Source organism: Pteronotus mesoamericanus, unplaced genomic scaffold (assembly GCF_021234165.1).
Source record: "Pteronotus mesoamericanus isolate MK-2021 breed Mesoamerican mustached bat unplaced genomic scaffold, CSHL_Meso_final contig_44, whole genome shotgun sequence".
NCBI classification, from domain to species: Eukaryota; Metazoa; Chordata; class Mammalia; order Chiroptera; family Mormoopidae; genus Pteronotus; species Pteronotus mesoamericanus.
Genome location: NW_026555166.1, coordinates 1,005,142 through 1,022,753, shown reverse-complemented (window position 1 = coordinate 1,022,753; position 17,612 = coordinate 1,005,142). Strand labels below are relative to the sequence as shown.

General features: G+C 37.5%; 1 protein-coding gene across 2 annotated transcripts in view; it reads right to left on the bottom strand.

Moving 5' to 3' along the window:
• The window catches only part of CTNNA2 (catenin alpha 2), a 1,090,206-nt gene that overhangs the window by 451,341 nt on the left and 621,253 nt on the right, over window positions 1–17,612 (bottom strand). The window lies entirely within an intron of this gene.

Below are 17,612 nucleotides of genomic sequence, written 5' to 3'. Positions count from 1 at the left end.
TGTGAACTAGCATCTGATTTAATCACTGAGAGTTTGTTTACAGTAAGATGATTATCAGAGTAAGACACTAAAGGTAGGGCTGACTGGGTGCAGAAGGGCTGATGGATACCGGGGGGTCAGGTAGGTACTTAGTGATGGCTCAAGAGAAGGCATCAGCTGAGAGGACAATGTTTGGGCAGTAAATGATGAATTTTAGGAGGAGTAGCCAATCGTGGTAGGGAGAGCACAAGCTTTGGAGAAAAACAGACTCAGAACAGAATTCTGGTTTCATCATATCTAGCTTTGTGATTTGGAAGAAATTGCTATGTTTCCAGAGTCACTTCTTTTTTTCTAATATGGGAATCATAATATGCACCTTACACTGGGACCATGATCATTCAAGGCATTACATGCTAATTTCTTAGAACATAAGAAATGACAGAGACAAATTATTAGAAGAGAGAAAGTAGCAATATGCTATGTATGATCCAGGCAGATAATATGTTCACTTAATCATTTAAACATGAAGTCTACATATTAATCTACACTGCAGATGAGGCAATTTGCTAATATTTGGGTATCCAGTAGAGAACAAAGTAGACTGGGCCCTACCTTCACACACTCTATGTATGATCTGAGCTGCCACTAAGCAGGAAACACAGATATAAATAATTAATTACAGGTTGTGCTAAGTGTTCTGAGTAGAAACCCCAGAAAGAAAATAACAGAGTATACCAAGGACATAATACTTCCACAGAGACCTGAAAAAATAAGTAGGTATTAACTCTTAGGAGCTTAAGAGGGAGAAATCTTCAGAGATAAAAAGTAGTGTGTGCAAAGGAAATACAGCAAGACAGAGTGCTAAGGGGTGTTAGTTTTGAAGGCAGCCAGGGAATAAGAGACCCAAGAGAATTAGGCAGGAGCAATATTGTATACAGACTTAAAGATCGTGTTAAAGAACTGTTAAGTACACTGGGAAACCAGGGGAGTTGTTTGGAACAGAGTATATCCACATGATCCAATTTACATTTTAAAGTGATCTTTCTAGAATCTGGAGAACATACTGGGGGTGGCAAAGGTGAAAGCAGGGAGAAGTTACTGTAGTAGTTCAGAGAGAGGTCACAGTGACTTGGTCCGAGGTGGTGACATATGGCTTCTGGAAAGGTGAGGAAGGAACGATCATCGGCTATCCATCAACTGTGTGAAACTCAAAGTCAGGCAATTAAAAACAAAATCAAAGTAAGACAGTAGGCATTGAGGTTGCTAGGAAATTGGTAGGTGTGCTACAGCCAAGTTACTGTGGATAAGAGCAAAGTAGGGTTCCGTTTTCTACTAAATCTACTTAGTGCAAAGAACTAAAAATAGACTTAGTTGTGAAGTGCAATTTCCTGTGATTGGATAAGGTGGGGCATAGCCTTTGGAAGTTACTATAGTGAGACACAAGTTCAGATGAAATAGCATAGCTTACCTTATGCCAAACTGTCTGAAATGATGGCTAGAAATTCATCTCATATTCTATAGAGAGGAACAGAATTAGTCTTAGACATCAGGAAGAACAGAACCAGCAGGTGGAAAGTATGAGACCCAACTTCAGGAAAATATAGACATTATTATTCTTTACTAATTTCCCTGGTTATATGTTTTTAACACTCTCCCAGTTAGGACAATTTATAATTACACAAATTTTACAAATGGGACATAAGATCAGGAAGAATATAAATAAAAATATACACAATGATGTAATTTTAGTGCCCTGCCCCCACACAAAACTAACATATTAATATTCAACATACTGGTGTTTTCTCATTCCTTGTTTTATCATGATGTAAATCCAGCCTCTCAAAAGCTCTAGATTTTAAAAGGTCTGGCCCTTGTCTTCCACACAGTTTAGAGGTGGCTGTGACCTGTGGTTCTCAACATAGTGTTACTTCTAAGCAGTTAGCAAAATAATGAGCAATATCTTTCACATTGTTCCACTAATATTGGAGGGAATAAAAACACAGGATTCCTTCTTTATTTTAAAAAGCAAAGAACTTTTTTCTTATCTGTTTTGCATTTTTTATTTTCTAAATTGTAAAGTGATTCTAAAAGAGATGTTCTGGTTTTCCAGTATGGGCTTAGATGGGCCATTACACTTGATTATCTCTAGAAGTCATTAAAGACCAATCAGAAGGATTAAGACTATAAACTTTGAGTTGTCAGAATAAACAGATTCTACCCTTGCCTAAATGGAATCTTTTAGTCTACCTTTCATATTTGTTAGATCAAGATTCACAAACCAAAATATCACATGAATATATTCTATACTCTTAGATCTTTTTTTCTCCCTTAAGGCAAGAAAGTCAAATTTACATTGCTAACATTTCTCTAAAAGAGTTCTAAGTGACACACTTTTCTTCAAATAGGCAACAGATTTGTCTGTCTATAAATATGCTTATAGTCCTACTGGAGTGGAGAAAAGTAGCAGACATACTGAATTCAATAGGCGGACTACAAAACCAGGAAAACATTAATACATGAGAAAGCTATTGTCAGGAAGAGTCAACTGTTCTAACACATAATTGAGTTCAACAAACATTTCCTAAGAATCTGCAAGGACGCCTGCTAGTTATCTCAAGGAATGCAAACTGATAAAGCACCTATTCTTAAGAAACTTAAAATATAAAACAGCAAGATAATATAGGTTTTCTTCATTAAGGCCGTCTTAGATACCAGAAATGAGAAACATGCTTGAACTGATATTTGACTTTCAATATAGCTCACCCTTCAAAGCAGAAATCTGAAGTTAATTAAATAACATATATTTATATGTACACATGCACACATTGCCACACCTATATGCCCACAAGCATATATACACCTCAAATCTACATACAGATTGATGCCTCATTTACAAGTATATTTTATTATTATCTACATAATTAGTAATAAAAATACATATATAAATTAATTTTTAATCCAATAAACAAAAGGTTACCTGTCATATCAACAATATGAATAGAACATCACCTCAAGAATTTTCTAACTATTTCATTCTCCTTCAGATATCCTTCTGGCTGCGGTTTTAAGCTATAATATAAACACATAAAGGCATGTAGGCCTCACCCCCGCTGCCACCACTCGGACCTGCATACCTTAGTTTGAAAAAGTGATCTGTCATATAACATAAAAAAGGCTTTTTAAATCAAATTATGCTAAAGTTGCCTCCAATTATAAATAGTTTAAAGCAGTGCTAAACTTAGTATATTTGCTATACGAACAAAATCCCAATTTAACTTCTCTCTCTACAAAAACAGTGATATTCCACATTGGCCATCCATGGTACCAGTACTCCCTGGGCATAATGATGTAAGGCCTTCTATTCTGAAGCATCAGCATGCACAGGGAGTGTCTGTTGAGGTATGCCACCTTTAATAATTTAGTATGTTGACTTATTCTTTCCACATGAGTACTCTTGTCTTAACAGCAGTAAATACAGTTACGGAGCAGTGAGAAATGGCAATTGGCTGAGGGCACTAATTACACTGCCTTGACTTGAATTAAAATTGTTAAACAGCAAATGAGATTACCAGCCTAAAGATAACCTTAATTTAAATGTGAGGCTGCATTTATCTCATCTACAATGTAATTTTCCAGAGGCGTAGAAAAATACAATTTTAATGGAAATCTATTGTTGTAAAATATAATTAAAGACCCTCGTCCCTCCCTCTGTCCCACTCTTTGATCTTGTTCTGCAGGCCAGATGTGCAGGCTGATTTAGAGGTCAGAATGGAAACATTCAGATCGTGTCCTCAGGGTCAGACATTACTTTGCGTACCATCTTCATTTTTAATGATTAAGCACTGGCTATGGAACAAGTAAATGTCAAAGGATGGGGAATGGGTGAGGAAACAGAAAACGACCTTTTCCCATCCTGGATCTATAAGGAATCTTACAAATGATAAAAACCCAACTCTACCTCTTGATGAATGAAAAAGTCCAACGCCCACAAAAACCAAGTGATTTTTTCACAAGAATAAAGACTAAGGCAGCAGCACTATCCAGGAGGCATGACATTGTCCTGGGATTTGGAGCTAGAAAATCCATGTTTGAACATCATCTCTTTTACTGGGATCTCACAGGCCACTTACTATATTTAAGGCTCAATTTTTGCATTTGTAAAATGGAAATGGAAAGAATTCCACCCTTAAAGGTCAGAGAAAGTACATACATGCTTGATTTATACAAGTGCACAACAAAAAAAAATTTTTTTGGTCAGGGACTTCCTAAGAGCAGAACTGAAATGTCCAGATTTCCAGACCAAGTTTGTTATGTTCCCCTTCACGAACACTGAGACTTTAACCATGTTCTTATGAATCACACCAGAAACTTGGTATATGTACAAGTGGAAGGGGATTAGCAAATAAGAAATACTTATGAATTAATATTTATTATTGGTTTTTATGAATCAAAGATCTATTCGTTAATTACCAATGTACTATTACTGCTAAAAACACTAAGACATAAAGGTCAAGGGGTTTTGTTTATGTTTGATTTATCAATATTAAAGCACCTAAAAACAAAACAAAGCTGAAGGCTGGCCACTGATAACTGAGGAACAAACAATAATTTCAAGATGAAATCCCTCCTTATTAATGACTTATACTTCTATCTACACTTTACTAACAACATACACAGACACATCACTGTATACATGATACTCTCTCCCCCGACACATCCATAGTAGTTTAGTCATTCCCATCATGGTAGGACTGAGGAGATGCATGGCTAAACTCCCAAGGGTACTTAAAATTTATATTTCTGAGAATAGCAAATTAGAGGTGGACTCTTACAAAAGTTCTGTGCATAACCAATTAATTATTTTTCTACTCTTCTGTTTAATGAGACATAAGAGGAATAAGTGAACAACAAAAGAAAAGATAGGAAGACAAGAATGAAGGAAAACAGAATGAAGTTAAATCATTATCATTTGGTAATAGAGTTCCCTTTAAAGATAAAAATGATGTGCCTTGGTAAATGTAAGGCATGTGTGAGAGTAGAAACAATCTTAAATGAGAAGGAAGGAGTCTAGTTCCTAACTCTAGTCTTTCCAGTATGTAGTTGTATGACCTTGTATACAGATTTAAAGTTTCTGATATTCATCTGTAAAATGAGAAATTTTCCTCATCTTTATGAAAAATGTGGCAAATCAGATTATCTCTAAAGCAGCTTTTGAAATTCCATGATTCCATGAATATTCACAATTTCAGACAACAGAAATAAATTCCTTCTTAAGATGAGAAACCCCATGTTTTCAATGTATAAATTTAGAAGAGATTCATTAACCAGCTTGAGTTATAGTAGAGATGCTCACTGAGTCCTAATGTTCTGAATAGTTCTACTTTCTAGAAGGGGTCTTGACTAGAAAATTAGTCATGTTTTCCTTGTTCCTTGACTTTATGCCTAGCTCTGGACAAGTAGAAGACGTCTATGTTTGGTTATATTTAACGACATTTTAAACTCTGTGTTGTTCTCAAGATAACAAACTAGACAATTGTTTGTAGTAGAAATACCTTAATCAGAGTGTCATCTAGTCACCATACTGTACACTGAAATGGTGAAATATAGAAGTAATAATTCTCCCTCCACCAAAAGACATGGTAATAAGCCAATTTTAATTTTTAAAATATTTTTATTACTTTTCATGTGTCTAAGTTTCATCAAATAGTCCTTGGTATCCCAGTCTCAACTCTAAAATGAAAAAAGAGAATATTTCTGAAGTTGAGGATATTCTAATATTACTTGTTTTCCTATTTGAAACCAATGAGGAGTAAAGGAAAAGGCGAAGGATAATTGAAGAAGAGCAACAGAATTGGAATATGTGTGACTCACTTCCTTATCCAAATTGAGCTCAGTGCAAGGACCATATCCCACCTGTCCTTAAGACAATTTATGGCACATATTAAGTAATGAATAAAGGCTTGTTGGAGGAATAAGAGCAACTAAATCCAGAAATTAGTCAATAAGGCAGAAAGGATCTAATTGGTCTGGAATTTGTAGGGATATCGATACGAAATGTCAGTAAAATCTCATCAAGGTTTATTTTTTTCCTAAACTAGTTACACATATTCTACCTTTCTCTTTTGTGGGTTTGTCGACCCTTTAAAAATATTGGCAACCTGTGTATTTCCTCAGACAATTAAAGTACAATAATGCTCATCTCCTGGCACAGTAGTCCAGGAAAATACTATCTGGTTTAATATTCTGGATAGTGTAAAGTATGTCTATGAAAAAGAATGTTTTACTAGAAGAGGTTTTGAGGCCACTGTGCATTTAAAAGCCTAATGGTCAATACACCAAAACAGCTGTGGCCTACAGTAAATGGATTGGAATGACTTGCATTCAGGTCATTGAAATCAACTAACTCCTCTATCTCCTCCCTGGTTAGCTCATATACAAAAGAACAATCAATATGAACAATCAGACAATGAGATTTCTCAGAGATGCACATCACTGCTTCTAAAGATTCCTATAACTTAGAAATTAAGGCACCATATGAAACAGCATTCTAGAGTAATAGACATCATAAGACACTCACATACACTGCTTCCAAAGAGAGTACTTAGGCTGGAATCTGTGCGAGTCCTGATATTATTTTTTGTCACTGATGTCATTGTTGAACTAAGGAGCCACAAGGAGACAACTCTATGGTCAGATTTTAAAAGCATGAATGAGATTTTCCTCATGGATTTTCCCATCCATGGAAATTATTCATGATTCCTTTGACCTCAAAGTTTAGCTAAGAATATGCTTTACATGAAGGCTTGTAATCAATTAAGGATTCATTAAGGATTAATAAACAAACAAACAAAGTCCTTCTGATTTAGTTGTTATTAGTACAAATCCTCCCTATTTGACATTACACTTCCATCTGGAAAGTTTGCCTAAGAGCAAAGCTTGCTATAATGGTTGAGGACCCTGTTGAGTCATCTCTAGTGTGTGTGGCAGAACTACACCAAATGGGCCCACGCATGAGAGTCTGTAGATTTAAGTTTGCACGATCTTCGCTAATTTATTTCCCTTCCCAACTCCTAGTTTTCTTCTTTATGAAACACAGACTCATGGATAATTTGTTGCTGAAGGTCTTAGAACTCTAATGAATGACTGGCCCCAGGAGGGCAGAACTTGATAATTGCTGCCAAAATGTAAGGGTCTTGTTAGGGGTGGAAGGGTAGAATACATGATTTTATAAGCATTAGGAAGAAGTCAAAGATTTCACTCAGATTTCTCCAGTGGCTAGCTCAGCTGGAGACAGGAAGTACAGGCTGACAAGGCAACTGCTTCCAATTAATCAGAGCAGAGAAACAGCGCTCAGTACAGGCAGAAATATCTGGCCAGGCCTGATAGTGTTGTTAACTGAGTCAGTTTAATGAAAAGCAACCACCAGCCCAGGACGCATTGTGTCAAATGTTTTTCATCCTCCTGGACAGTTTTTAATGTGGACGGTTTTAAGAAGCTGGAAAAGGTACGAATATGGATTCTCCTCTAGAGACTCCAGAAGAGATGAAGCCCTCTCAGCACCTTGACTTCAGCATAGTAAGGCCCAGTTTGGACTTCTGACCTCCAGAAATGTAAGATAATAAATTTGTGTTGTTTTAAGTCACTTAATTTGTGGTAATCTGTTACTGTGTCACTGGCTAAAAGTGTCAAGAGGCCCACAAGTCTGATTTTAGAACATTGTCAGGCAGTTAGCAGAGGGGTGTGTATGTGGGGTTTTTGTTTTTTTTTTAACTTACAAAATTTCTTATTTTGTGACCTCTGCCCCTTGCGAAGATCTTCAAATCAACGTATTCTCCTTAAAAAAAATTAGACTCAGGAAAGAACTGGAAGCATTTACACTAGACCATAATTGTAAAAGTAACTCATGCCAGCTTCAAACATAGGATTTGCATTTTATCATGGATCAAAGCCTTAGAATAAGAGATGAATTACAAAATTGGTTTTCAAAAAGCAGCCAGTGATATAGGAATAATGGAGTGGAGCAGGAACTCTTTTCAGGATTTCAAAAGTATTTCACAGGGAGGTACAGATAGGTTACATCTGGACATCCTGTAAACCTTTTTGTTGTTTTGTTTTGTTTCCCTTTTAGGTTACATCTGGACATCCTGTAAACTTTTTTTGTTGTTTTGTTTTGTTTCCCTCACCAAAGGACACACTTCTTGATTTTAGAGAGAGGGGAAGGGAGGTAGAGAGAGAGAGAAGCATCCATGCAAGAAACATCAGTTGCCTCTTGCACATGCCCAGACCAGGGACTGAACCTGCAGCTCAGACGTGGGCCCTGACTGGGATTCAAATCTGCCACCTTTTGGTTTACAGAACAATGCTCCAACCAAGTAAGCCACACCAGCCAGGGAAACATCCTGTAAACTTGTGTTGTTTTGTAGTCTTGGCATCATACTCTGTCTACTTTCATGACCTTAATCATATACTATGCATTATCCATGAAAACTTAGGAAAGAAAAACGCCCCTTGGTAGTAGGGTGGGGTAAAAGGAATAAAAATGAGAGGAAAGGAAACAAAGTATTTTATTTTAGCTTCTAAACTTTTCAAAGATGTAGACATTCAAGGTTTTGAAAATTGAGCGGCATCTGTGATAACTATGAGCATCATTTTCTCTACCGTTCCTTACCATCTGCCTCTTTCTCTCTGCTCTTCCACTCTGATTGCTGTCTTTCCCCTCTGCTTTTCTGCCTTATGCTCTGCCCTTTGCCTTAACAAGTTCACTGGTCGCCAGGGACCTTACTGCACTCAGCTACTTGTACTGGACAACACAGCACTTAGAAATACAAACATGTTTTCTGTAAGACAAGAGGGGAAGGCGATATTTAGAAAAGTGCCCCATTTCCACGTGAAGAATAGATGAACAGCATACATAGTTGATTTATAAACCTAACCAGAAGTCTGTGACAGCACTTTGTTACATGGTGTGAATAAAACTTAACAAATTACTATTGAGTCAACTATCTTCTACTGTGTACTATTTTTCATCGCTGTGTCTTTCTTCACCTCCCTCCTCCTACATTATAAATTAGCACCCTTTCCTGGCACTTTTCAGACACAACAGATGTAATGCTATCAACATTCTGATAATGCTGAAGTCACCACGAGCTCCAGGCGTACTGTTTGCTGCCAGAGATCTGATGTTTTTATTATAAGTTTCTCTCCTTCTCTAATGTATTGGACCATATGAAATATATATATTGCATAGAAATATGCAAACTACAGTATCAACTGCTGAATGGACCATGAGCCATAACGAGCAAATGGAAACATCTGCTCACCTTCTAAAGTTGTTAATGAATAAAGAAATTTTTAAAGTATCTGGACCAAGCACCATCATTCATTACAGCTTTTAATATCTTATTTAGTCAACATTCTAGATGCATTAGATTTGTACTAAAGCAATATTCCAACAACAACCCCTGTTTTCCAGATGCTTGGTGACTTGTTTTGTAAGACTCATGCTGAGTCTTATTTTGTAGAAAGAACGGCTGGTAAAATTGCTGGAGTCTTGAGGAGGAAAGAATCACAGGTGTGTGGAAGGACAACCCCCACATCCTCACAAACATACAAAACAGATTTACTCTAATTCAAAAGTTCCTCAAAGAAGCAGGCCCAGTATGAAGACAATATGAACTGTCTACATTTCCCCTCTTATGCCTTCCTTCCCTGTCCTCGGGGACATACAAAGTGTTTTTCAAATGGCAGAAAATGAACAATTTTAGTCTATAATACAAAAGAGCATTCTCATGCATTCAAACATGTAACTATAACCTAACTACAACTCTGCATATGCCCCACTCCCACCCCATGCCATCTTCCCAGCCTAGCCATCACCAGAACCCATTTGGAGAGGCGCCCTGGACTCTGCATTCTACTGAACTGGACAGGGATATGCAGATGCATGTGGCATAGTCCGTGATGTGAAGGCCTCTGTGTGAGAAGAACAAAGTACATAGGCTATTGAAGGCCCAAACAAGTTAAACAGTCATGTAGTCCTTCCCTACATCAACTGCTGCCACACCATGTAAGATGCATTTTTAGAAAAGGGACATGTGCCAAAAGTAAAAACGTTGAGTCAGGATGAGTCAAGATGTGTCCAGCAGCAGTTGACAACCTTTTAAAAGTGAAGTGTGAACATTCTAACATTATTCTTTCTAAAGTGGTTACTGGGGACAACTCAACTTCTACAAGGATGGGGGAGGGGTGTAGAGACGAGGGTGGCAGAATTGGCCACAGTCTGGATTTTGCCATCTACTGAAGCTGAAGGGAGAGTGCCAGCTGGGGGTTGAAAAATGCGATTATTGTCTCACAACCAGTTCTATAAGCAGGTTCAAAAGCAAGTCATATGCTACCTTCATTTATTTAGCTTATGTTGCCAGCAGCTGATGCAATAGGCCAACCAGGAGAAATCATAATAGTGGTGGCATAAGTAAATCTGTAACAATTTAAAAAGATAGAAAGAGCCTCAGGAGACCTGCACTGATCCCAGACTCTGCATTCAATGGCAAGACAACTCTCCAGACCTCAGTAACAACATATGTTGAGTGAAGGTGTCCACCAAATGTTCTGAGAAAGGACAATTAAATATGTCACTTCAACCAAAAGGGTTTGGTGGACAAATAGGATTGAGAAACACTACTGCCATGTTCCTTACCCCTCTACTCTTGCCCTCCCATCTGAAGATTTACAGTGAAATCTGCATGCTCAAGACCCTGAAAGATCCTGTGGAAAATCTGTTCCAACCCTGGAATTTCGCAATCTTTTCAATCATCAAACTCTCATAATGTTACCACCTGTGCTAGATAGTTCCTGACCCCCACTTCCTGATTCTCATGTACTCATATGATCTTTCCCCTTGAGAATGGTCTGGACCTAGTAATTAGTTTCTTTTTAAAAAAATCATGTTTATTCTGTTACAGTTGTTTCAATTTTTCACTCTTTGCCCTCCTCTACCCATCCCACCTCTTCCGGCTCTCCTACAGTCAATTCTCACTCTGTTGTCCATGTCCATGGGTCATTCATACATGTTCTTTGTTTATTCCCTTTTCCTTCTTTCCAACATTGTCGTCCTCCACCCCTTCTGGTCACTTTCAGTCTGCTCCCTGTTTCCATGCCTGTGGTTTATTTTGTTCATTAGTTTATTTTGTTGAATAGATTCCACTTATAGGTGAGATCATACCATATTTGTCTTTCACTGACTGGCTTATTTCACTTACCATAATATTCTGCAGTTCTATCCATGTTGTCGCAAAAGATAGGAGTTCCTTCTTTCTTTTTTTTAAAATGTAGATTGATTTTATTTATTTATTTTTAAATGTCAAAATCCATGATAAAATACTAAAATATTTAAATCCATTATAAAGCCTCAGCAACTAAAACAACATGATACCAGCACAGAAATAATTAAGTGGATCAATGAAATAAAATGAGCATTCCAGAAACAAATATATATATATATCTGTCTAACAATGTATTTTATGATTGATATTCAAGTCAATAAAGAAAATAAGGTTTATTCAACAAATAAGGTGCCTGAACCATTATTACTTGAAATAAAACAAATATAGAGCCCTATTTCACACATTATACAAAGAAGTATTCAGGTGAATTAAAAATCAGTGTGTAAAATCTAAGGAGTTTTAGAAGAAAATACCAAATAATATTTTTCTTACCCTGAAGTAAAATATTCAAACCCAGAAGCTATAAAGTAAAATATTGACAATATGACTATATTCAACATTTAAAACTATATAGTAATATACCTATAAAAAAAGTTAAAGGACAAATAATAGAATAGGAAAGTATCTGCAGCACATCTATAAAAGGGTTAATAGTTTTGTTTTTTTGGGCGGGGCAAAAATTCTCCAAACATTTAATCAAAAAAATGGATAAAGAATGCCTAAAAGTCATTAAAAGTTTTTGAAAAATAATAGAAATAGGCAAGCAATATACAAAAACAGGTTTAGTTTCAACAAATAAGAAAGTAACAATTAAAATAGCACATCATTGTCACAATCAGATTAATAAGTATTAAAAATATTGGTAATATCAAGTATCAGTGACTGTGAAAGGAACTGGGTATTAATCAACTCTTTTTTCATCTTCTTTTTTTTTTAATTTTATTTTTTTTTATTTTTATTTTTAAATTTATTTACTTTTTAAATACATTTGTCTCTGCCTCCCCCCCACCTCTTTCCCTTGCCCCCTCCCACCTTCCCTCCCTCAGCTCTTCCCCTTTGGTTTTTCTTCATCTTCTTAAAGCAGTCCCTTTAGCACATTCTGCAATATTGGTTTGGTGGAGAAATTACCTGGAACAAAAAACTGAACAATAACGAGAGAGGAGCCTTATAACCTTGGACAGACAGAAGGATAAAAAAAAAAACCCTCTTTTGTCTGGGAAGCTCCTTTATTTTGCCTTCCATTTTAATTGAGAGCCTTGCTGGGTAGAGCAGTCTTGGTTGCAGGTCTTTGCTTTTCATTACGTGGAATACTTCTTGGCAGTACCTTCTGGCTTGTAGTGTTTCTGTTGAGAAGTCAGCTGCTAGCTGTACTGGAGCTCCCTTACATGTTACTTCCTCTTACTCCCATGCTGTCTTTAGGATTCTCTCTTTGTCTTTGATATTTGCCATTTTAATTATGATGTGTCTTGGAGTGGGCCTCATTGGGGAACTCTTGAATGAGACCCTCTGTGTTTCCTGGAATTGTGTGACTTTTTCTCTCCTCCAATTAGGAAAGTTTTCCATCATAATTTTCTCAAACAGGTTCTCTATCCTTTGCTCCTCTTCTTCTCCTTCTGGTATCCCTATTATACAGATATTATTACATTTCAGGTTGTCCTGCATTTCCCTAAATGCCTCTCCATTATTTTTTAGTCTTTTTTCATTTTCTGGCTTTTTCTGGGAGTTTTTTTCTACCATGGCCTCCAGCGCTCTGACTCAATCCTCTGCTTCATTTAGTCTGCTTTTGATTCCTTCTACTGTGTTCTTCAATTCAGAAAGTGTATTCTTCATTTCCTCTTGCCTCTTATTGATAGTTTCTATGTCCTTTTTTTCATGCTGATATAGTTTGCAGTAAGTTCCTCGTAGTTTCCCTGTAGTTTTTTTGTATTTCTCACAGAGCTCACTGAGCTCATTGAGCTTTCTTAGAACCGTTGTTTTGAACTCAATATCTGATAGTATACTTGCCTCTATTTCATTTAGTTCTCTTTCTGGGGATTCCTCCTTTCCCTTCAATTGGGGGGAATTTCTTTGTCATCCCACTATTTGCGAGACTCTTCTTTTTTGCTTCTGCTTCTTATGTTGATCTGCCTTGATTTCCTGACTTTGTGGTGTGGACTTCTATGGTAGGAGATTGCTGTTTTTTCTTTCTGGATCTGCTTCTGATGATATCAGCTGTTGATCCTGTCTGACCTTAGGCAATCTGTTTGAGACTTCCAGGAAACTACTGTCTATGGCTGTCTCCTCCAGCTGTTAATCTAGTCACTCTGCACTCAGCAGGCAGCTTAGAGACACCACAAGGAGGGGCAGAGTCCCTCCTGCAGGTAGAGTTATTGGGTCCTCTCACAATGCTGATGCTCAGCGGAGTGGTCTTCCTGAGCCAGATGGCTGCTGACATATAGGGGAGGAGTCAGTACCAGGATCCCCACAGCCTCCATCTCCAGTCTCTGCTCAAGTGTCTCTAGACCACTCTGCACCCCTGTTAGCCAGGGATGTATATCTGTGGCTGCCACTCTGTACTCAGCAGTCAGGCTCTAGCACTACCTGGTCAGCACCAAGTCCCTTCTGGAGACATGGCTATGGTGGCCTCTCACATGTTGCCACTCAGGGGAGTGGTCTCCCTGAGCAAGATGGCTGCTGCAGTATGGGGGATTAGTCAGCACTAGGATCCCACCGGCTACTCTCTCAGTTCTCTCCCCAAACGCTCTTTGCCCAGTCTCTCCTCAGGCAAGTCTAGCCCACTGTGCCCCTACCCTTGCCAGAGTTCTGGGTAATAAAAATAAATTTTTATGCAAATAAAAATTTATGTGTTGGCCCTTTAAAAGGTTCTTTGAGTCTCCAGCCACCTGTCTCTGGCAGAGAGCAACCCTGCAGCTTTTTGCAGCTCACTGTTATCTGTGTACTTTTTGGGCTCTGTGCTGTAGGCTGGAGATCCACACTTATGGTTTAGCCTCCACTCTTCTCAGAGGGATCCAACTGGCCATTTAAATATCCCTCTGGTGCTGCCTCCTGTGGGCGCCCTGTCAACCTTCTTGAGTCTCTACCGCACTCCTTACCAGTTAGATTGCGCTAAAGCTGATCCTTCTGTCTGTCCAAGGTTATAAGGCTCCTCTCTCGTTATTGTTCAGTTTTTTGTTCCAGGCAATTTCTCTACAATTTAGTTGTAATTCCAGATTGGTCCTGGGCAGAGGTCAGTGTGACTTCCACTCACTCCTCCACCATCTTGATTCTCCTAATTTCTAATGAATAGAATATAGTAAAGGGGATGAGATGTTACTTCCTTGATTAGGTTATACACTACCAAGCTCATTGGTAAAAAGAACAGATTATCAGTTGCTAGAGTGGAGGGATGGGGTTGAGAGAAATGGGTGATGTGGGCAAAAAAGGCAAAAACCAAAAAGTTAAAAGTAAAAAAAAAAAAAAAAATTAAAGAAGACCCAGTTGTACAAAAAAAGCATATCTGATAAAATCAGCATTTGTAGTCATGTCACAGTAACCAAATTTTTAATGATGGTCAGTTTTTTGTCCTTTGGAGATAAAGCATATTCCAACAAAAAATGTTTTATCAATAATAAAACTTTAAAAAAGGTAAGCAGGACTTCTATCTTCTTACAATTTTTCCTCCTGTCTCCTGATGTGTTCATGTTGTGAGCTGATTGATTGAACAGCCAATTTGATAAAGAACTGAAGAACTGAGGATGGCCTGTGGATGGCAGGCAGCAGGCAGCTAAATTCAGCCAATAATTGCATGAATGAACTTGAAACTGGATCCTCCCCCAGTCAAGCCTTAACAGGATGATTGCATCCTTCTAACTCTTGGTTGCAGCCCTTTGGGACACCTAGAGGCACTACATCCAGCTGCCATACCTGAATTCCTGACTCATAGAAACTTAGTAATAATACACATCGTTGATTTAAACCACAAAGTTTTGGGGTAACTAGTTACACAGTAATTAGTAATGTTACTACAAAAGCACATAGAACTACCCAATAAAAAACTTCCTTTGAAAAGCACTGACAAATTTTTTAAGGTTATTGTTTACATGCCTTTTAAATGTATGAGATAAAGCAAACCATTGGCAAAGAGATTTTCCTAATCACAATAGAGGAAAAAACTGTATAAGCCTCTAAATTATAAAACTCAATTGTCACTATTAAAATGACTAAGCTGAGATTTATCTTTTCACTGTCAATGAGAAAGAATCTACAAAACAAAACTAAAGTATGGAAAAGCCAGGCATGCAATTTCCAAGCTCTTTGTATATACTCCGATCCATGGAGGGGCTCACTGCAAACTAAAACCTATTTATGAAGGCAGGTCTTCAAAAGGCCTCTTCTTGTCCACACATTTTCAGGCCGCTTTACATCACCATACAAAACTCACAAAATTAAAATCGTATTTCATGAAAACTGCTCTTCCTTCTAATAGGTCCCTGATTTGAGCAAGCCCTGTAAATCATCAAAACCACTCTGTTACATGAAATTCTGATTCCATATTTTATGGTCTCACTCATGTTTAAAAAAAAAATGCTAGAATGCCTTAAAAGCATTTAAGGCACGTAATGAGCATTGAAGGCACATAATGCATGTTTAATGTTAGTATTATCATCATCATCTGTTTATCACTTTAATGAACATGTAAATGTATAAAAAAATGAATATGCACCTGTCAATGACATGCTAAAATTATTTCCTAATAAATATTCAGAATGTAAAATTGCAGGTAAATATGGTCTTTAAAGAAATCACACCAAAGGATTCTACATTTTCCTCCTGAAGCTATCACCAATGTTTTTTTTGCATAATTTCATTTGGATGACTTTTTTAAAAATGACCTTTTTTGTGGATATTACTATTATTATACAATCTGAAATGGTAAAATACAATTTGCATATCCATCTCATTCAACATATGTTGCTCTCGGTGTATTTTGTTTATTTCAAAAAACAAGCTCACACACTGAGGATTTGCTATGATTTAAGATCTCCCCAAAGATATCCCATGTGATACTCACTAAACACATGAACACTGAACACATACACATACACTTCCATCTCATATTTGAATTGCAGGGTTAATCAAAAACAAATATAAAACTGAAGTTGTATTGATATTTTATTTTTTTATTTTTTTCTTTATTTATTTTTAAATACATTTGTCTCTGCCTCCCCCCGACCACTTTCCGTTGCCCCCTCCCTCTTTCCCTCCCTCAGCTCTTCCCCTTTGGTTTTGTCCATGAGTCCTTGCTATATGTTCCTTGACTTTCCCCTTCCCTTCCCTTTCCCTGCCCGCCCCTCCCTCCTTCCCTCTTGTCTCTGATGATTTCTTTTCCTTTCAGTGTTGCTGGTCATATTTTCCTTGCATCTTTGTATTGTTGATTAGGTTCCGCTTATAGGTGAGATCATATGGTATTTGTCTTTCGCCCCCTGGCTTATTTTGCTTAGCATAATGCTCTCTAATTCCATCCATGCTGTCGCGAAGTTTAGTAGTTCTTTTTTCCTTTCTGCTGTGTAGTATTCCATTGTGTATATGTACCATAATTTTTTGATCCAATCATCTACTGATGGACACTTAGGTTGCTTCCAACACTTGGCTATTGTAAATTGTGCTGCTATGAACATTGGGGTGCATAGGTTCTTTTGTATTGGCGTTTTGGTGTTCTTAGGGTATAGTCCCAGCAGGGGAATGACTGGATCAAAAGGCAGTTCCATTTTCAGCTTTTTGAGGAAACTCCACACCTTCTTCCATAGTGGCTGCACCAGTCTGCATTCCCACCAACAGTGCACTAGGGTCCCTTTTCTCCACAGCCTCGCCAGCACCTGTTGTTTGTTGATCTGTTTATGATGGCCATTCTGACCGGTGTGAGGTGGTACCTCATGGTGGTTTTGATCTGCATTTCTCTGATGGCTAGTGATGCTGAGCATCCTTTCAAATGCCTCTGGGCCCTCTGTATCTCCTCCTTGGAAAAGCATCTGCCCAGGTCCTTTGCCCATTTTTTGATTGGATTGTTTGTCTTCTTGGAGTGGAGTTGTATTGATATTTTAAAAGTAAAATGAAGTAAAAAGTTAAATAATCATATACATTTATAAATACCAAGTAATTTACTCCTGTAAATGCATAGGGAATTTTAGCCATACATTATTTTGCACCTGAATGATAATATACAATGCATTTTGGCAGATTAAATATTACCCATAGTATCAGGCTGCAGTGAGCAACTGAAGAATGTTTATTGTATTAAAGTAAACTTATTTGTTTGAAGCAGCATTGAACTGGAGGCAGGCTTTCAAGTTTACTTTCTTTCAAAGCATAGATACAACACTTGAAACCTATATGATCTTATTAATCAGTGCCACCCCAATAAATTTAATAAAA